Here is a 6,642-nt window from a genome sequence, read left to right on the forward strand (position 1 = left end):
CCACGAAGCGAAAGTAGGTAAGTTTGCGCGGCCCATTTTCGCCGAAAGGAGGGCCTCGCGTGCCACGTCAACGTGAAATTAATTCTCGTGCCGGATTAATCGAGAGCAGAACGGTCTGCGAGCTGATTCCGAGGTCCTTAACCCGTCTGCCGCGACGCGGACGCGTGACGTCATCGAAGATATAAGAAGATGACGCGATCGGCCGATCGTGTGGGTTAACCTGCTAAGTTAGCGCCTTTCGATCCTTGTCGAGCATATCTAGCGGTATGTACTCACATACATGGCGTATGTTTATCAGGTATCTGGAGAGAAACTTGTCACACGCTCGGAAACACGTTAAATATATTATTTTATTATATTAGGTTGTTTATAATCAAATTCAAACTGATAAACAAAGCTTTCGCTGAATATCAATACCGTTGTAAATTTTTCTTCTTCTTGGATAATGAATTTTTCTAATAGATATGAAAATTAGATCTAAAATAAAATTTAGTTAGCACAAAGATTGAATTAAAAGATAAAATTTTCTAGCATTCTCTTTCCTTATATATTTTTACTTATAATAAACATAAATTATAGACGCAAAAAGTCAGTATCTTTATAGTCGCCTGTATCTATTTATATTTAAAAATTAATTATTTCTATTGAAAGATTACGTGTCTTAAATGTAAGATTGGGAGAGGAGAGAAAAATAATTTTTCAAAATAATTAGGTAAAAAATTGGCAGACTTAAGATTTTTTTATTATTTTGGAAAACAACAAAAGTTTAGTACGAAAATCATATCAACAAACTAGATTTTCAATGTACCCAGAAGAGCCTAGATAGACGTGCTCAACGCCTCGCCTATAGGAGAACTAGCGACTAGCGAGCGAACGCGCGGGCGCATTGCTTACATTCTAACTCGCCGTCGCGTTTTAATGGCGCAACGGGTCCGAACTCGCGTTGCGAGCCAATCTAACCCGAGGCAACCCCCGATGGGACTAAATAGGTATTGGCGAATGAGAGATGCGTGGGAAGTCGGGGTCCGGCGGCTACGGTGGTGGGTGATCTGCCTACGTTCCGCTGAATAATAAATCTGGACTGGGAGGCCCCTCTGGGTTAGGTTCACCACGATCTAAATACGTTCGCAGACGACGCCGTTTACGCCGACATCGTGCTAACTCTCCGAGAAATCTCTCGCTCTAATTGGCGTCGAGCTGCGAAGTTGACCAGCAAATATGTGCATTCATTGGCTCATATAGACAGAAGTAAGGCAAATGTTCCTCAGCCGGAACTAGATATTTTTGATACTAAAAAACATAAGATACCAGCGTTCTTTATAGATGTTTAGTTTTTACTACAGTAATTATTTTGAGTTTCATATTTATAAAAATTGGCCGAGATATTAAATAGAATTATATAATACAGACTATTATTTATCTATTATTTTAATATTTATAGTTATTAAATAATTATCAATTTTTTTATGCATTCAGTTCAATGTTAAATAATAAGTATTTTTTAAATTGTTTTAATTAATTTTTATTTTCATATGTTGTACGAATTTAAAACAATTTTTTTATTAATAAAAATAGATACTCTTAATCCTTTTGATTTTATTCATCAAAACAATTATTTAATGTTGAAAGTATTTATTCTTCGCTTCGTCTCAATAATTCGTTATGGATAATTTCAAATTTTTATTACCGTAAGTATAAGGTTACCGATCATTTGCACACCCACAAATGATATCAATTACATAGCAACAATATCAAAAACAAAATCTACGTGACGTTTGTCCTAGTTATCGAAGATCAATTAAGATAATGGCCACCCGGCCAGAAATCAAATTAAGATGAATTTTTCATGAATTGTACTGAGAAATTAACTGTAAATGTAGTTTGCACGTCATTCAGTTGCTGTTATTCTGGGACAATGATATTTCGTATCAAGTACGATTTGATCTTAGTAATCTGACATTCAAAGTGTTTGTCGAAACGCCCATAAATGATTCATTGTGAATTTTTCTTTACCTACCGGTATGTTTGCCATATACCTTCGCAAAGGTCGTAAACGGTTAATTATCGAATCTAATAATGCGTTTTCAGCATACAGCGGGTGTAATTTTATCAACCGCTAACGGTTGTTTCATATGATTATGCTCAGTTTAGACAGGTTTACTTTATACAATCGTTCTCAATTATATACCTAAGCATGCATCTAATTGTCCGATAAGTTTACGATTATGCTTCCGGGATATTTCACCGTTATAAAATCAGACAGTGTTTTACATATTTAAGCAATAATTATCATATACAAGAAACTTCTAAATATAAAATATTTTCTCGATATTTTTATTATTTAGTTAACAAATTTTTTTGGATCATAAATATTCTTAGGAAAGATTGAGTGCCTAAGGAACACACTAAGTCAAGAGAAAGTCAAAATGATTTTATTTGGACGTCATAAAAATTAAGAAGACGATTTTTTGTTACAAAATGTGATTGTTTATCGATGTTAAGAATAAAAATAGTCATTTTAATTTTGTAACTTTTATATGTCCTTAGTAAATATATTAAAATGGTCTACATATTTTTTACATTTTTATATCATATAATTAGCCTCAATACATAAATTTACTGTAGACAAATATATCTGTATGTTAAGACACTTACGTAACTCGAGCTATCGATAATATAAAGGTAATTTTGAGATGCATAAATTAAGCAAGTTGTTAATTACTTTACGATAAGAGCTAATCTCGATGCTGGCACACTTAACAACATTTCCCTTTTGGTGACCGAGAAGCGTAACGTAATTTTTACGCATCGTCGATGAGAGCGTCGACACGCTAAGTGAAACTTGCACACAATTAGCCCGCTTATTCTGAACCATTCGACGTTCCATTACGTCGCTAACCGCGTCATTATACGTATGTAACAACGCGACAATCGTTGTAACTCTGAGGAATATGTGTCATAATAGGCAAATTATATTTTCGTTTCTACTTATCGCGCAATGACTTTAATGCGTGGAACGAAGCTGCAACTTTGATGTGTATAAAATAAACGGCGCGGGTGACATCAATGCGTGAAACGAACGGCAGATCGGCGCGGACAACTTTGATGCGCTTCGTGGCGCTCCGCAATATGTGAAATGACCAACTCAAAAGTCAAGAGTTTCAATTTCAAGTCTTATCAGATATAAAATAATTTTGTAGGTGTAATCCAAATTATGTATTGTGATTAAGTAGAGCAGAAGATTTTTAGAAACAGAAAATATTAACTCATTCATCTCTTAAGAAGAATAAAAAGATAATAAGTATATAAAAAATTTGATTAATAAAAATTATCTAGAGGTTAAATACAGAATCCTGAATTTAAAAAATTGTATAGAAATTTGATAGAGAAAAAAATGACAATAAAAAAGATAGACGTTTTATTTTATTTTTTATTTACTATTTATTTGCATTCGTTGTGTCTAGTCTAGGATAGACTACTACTCATTTAATTTTTTATCTCTACCTTTAGCTAATTTTTTTATATAGCTACTATATATATATATTACAGAAGAAGTAAGCATTATATTACCGATTAACAATTGATTAACAAAAAACTAAACAACTATATGTAAGACACAACATTTCTATTTCATGACTAAATAAGCATGAGGATTCAATTTATCTCTCATGGTAAAGATCATTGTTAATGTACGCTTTCTTCTAATCTTGGTTCATTCCTCCCTGTATCGCTGCTGCTGTTGTTGCTGCTGCTGTTGTTGCTGCTGTTGTACTTCTGGTTCGTCTACGGCTGCCGCGGTTTCTACAAGGACCGGATTCCTTCGCACAGAGTACAACTTCGTTATTTTTCAGAAATTTATCGATAAACGATTATGTTCAAATTAAAACTTACGGATCCCTGAAACATGGCACACACTACTATCATCAAGACCAAGAACACCACTGATATTCTCATATTGCAATCTTGCGCTGCTACTGCTTGATCTGAACGTTTACATCGCGTCACATCGTAGTAGCAATATTTATACTGCGCCGAATAATGATCTATTTGTTAAGGATCGACAATGATAAATGGCACACATCTGTTTTACCAACTGTGTAGCCTATTATCAATTATGTTCCTCTATAACAAAAATAATTAATAATAGGCTACACATCTGTTTTACCAACTGTGTAGCCTATTATCAATTATGTTCCTCTATAACAAAAATAATTATTTTACAATACATGGATATATTCCGCATTCTTCTAAGCACTTGTCGCTGATAAGAGATTGTTATCATGTATGCAGACGAAAGTGACGTCCAACAAGTATATTCAAACGAATTCCGATGTAATAGACGAAAAAAAACATGATAATTAAAATTCTACGTATTATATGTATATGTAACAACGTGACAATCGTCGTGACTGTGAGGGATACGTTTCATAATCGGCGAATTATATTTTCGCCTCTGATTATCGCGATGCAATCGCCACGATGACTTTGATGCGTAGAACGAACAGCGCGGGCGACATCAATGCGTAGAACGATCTGCGTATCGGCGTGGATAATTTCGAGCGCTTCATGGTGCAATACGTGAGATGATCAACACAAACATCAAGAGTTTCAGATTCAAGTCTTACCAGATATAACATAATTTTCCAGATACAATTTAAATTGGATATTGTGATTAAGTAATGCATAAAATTTTTCGGAACAGAAAATATTGACCCATTCATTTCTTAAGAAGAATACCCTTAAGAATTTCTTAAGAAGAATAAAAAAAGATAATAAATACATAGAAAGTTTAGTTAATAAAAACTATCAAGAGATTAGATATCCCTGATACAGAATCGTGAGTTTATAAAAAACTGTCTAGGAATTTGATAGAGAAAAAAAATGACAATAAAAAAGATAAATGTTTTATTTTATTTTTTATTTTATTATTTATTTGCACTCGCTGTGTCTAGTTTAGAATAGACTACTACTCATTTAATTTTTTATCTCTATATCTTTAGCTAATTTTTTTGTATAACTACTAGAAGAAGTGAGTGTTATATCACCGATTAACAATTGACTAAAAAAAAAAACTAGACAACAGCTATGTGAGACACAACATTTCTATTTCATGACTAAATAAGCATGAGGTTCAATTTACGCTAATGGTCCTGGAAAATTACTCTGCGTTGTTGTTGTTGTTGTTCTTGCTGTTGTTCTTCTGTTGCGTTTTCCATTGCCTCTACAAGGATGGGAATCCTTCACACAAGATAGAATTTTGTTATTCTTCAGAAATTTATCAATAAACGGTCGTGTTCAAATTGAAACTTACGGATCCCTGAAACATGGCACACATTACTATCATCAAGACCAAGAACACCACTGATATTCTCATATCGCAATCTTGCGCTGCTACTGCTTGATCTGAACGTTTACATCGCGTTACGTCGTAGTAGCAATATTTATACTGCACCGAATAATGAATTTGTTAAGGATTGACAATGATAAATGACACACATCTGTTTTGCCATCCGTGTAGCCTACTATTAATTATGTTCCTTTATAACAAAAATAATTATTTTACAAAACATGGATATATTCCGCATTTTTCTAAGTACGTGTCGCTGATAAGAGATTGTTATCATGTATGCAGGCGAACGTCCGACGAGCATATTCAATTCGGGTATAACAGAAAAAAACATGATAATTAAAAACTCTACGTATTATATCTATATGTACGTAGCAATGTGACCATCGTCGTGACTATGAGGGATACGTGTCATAATCGGCGAATTATATTTTGGCCTCTGCTTATCGCTATGCAATCGCCTCATAACTTTGATGAGTGGAACGAACGCCACATCGGTGCGGACAACTTCGATGCGCTTCGTAGCGCTTCGCAATATGTGAGATGACCAACTCAAAAATCAAGAGTTTCAAGTTCAAGTTTTACCAGATATAAAATAATTTTCCAGATACAATTCAAATTGTGCATTGTGATCAAATAGAGCAGATTTTCGGGAACAGAAAATATTGACCCATTCATCTCTTAAGAAGAATACTCTTGAGAATTTCTTAAGAATAAAAAAAATAACAAGTACTCGTATATAGAAAATCTAATTAATAAAAACTATCTAGAAGTTAGATATCCTTGATATAGAATTCCGAATTTATAAATAACTATCTAGAGATATATATATTTAACAGAGAAAAAAAATGGTATTAAAAAGATAAATGTTTTATTTTATTTTTTATTTGATATTTATTTGCACTCGCTGTGTCCAGTAGACTACTACTAATTTCAATTTTTATCTCTACCTTTAAATAATTTTTTTATATAGCTACTAGATGAAGTGAGCGTTACATTACCGATAACAATTGACTAAAAAACTAGACAACAGCTATGTGTCTTTTCTATTCCATAATTAAACAGACATAAGATTCAATTTATCCCAAAATATTTTGTGCCTGGGTTAAAAACTGTGCTGACAATGATGCTGCTGTTGTTGTTGTTGTGGTTCGTCTACGGTTCCTACCACAAGGATGGGATTCCTTCGCACAGAGTACAACTTTGTTATTTTTCAGAAATTTATCAATAAACGATTATATTTAAATTAAAACTTACAGATCCCTGGAACATTGCACACACTACTATCATCAAGA

The sequence above is a fragment of the Trachymyrmex cornetzi genome, unplaced genomic scaffold (genome assembly GCF_001594075.2).
Source record: "Trachymyrmex cornetzi isolate Tcor2-1 unplaced genomic scaffold, Tcor1.1 scaffold11, whole genome shotgun sequence".
NCBI lineage: Eukaryota > Metazoa > Arthropoda > Insecta > Hymenoptera > Formicidae > Trachymyrmex > Trachymyrmex cornetzi.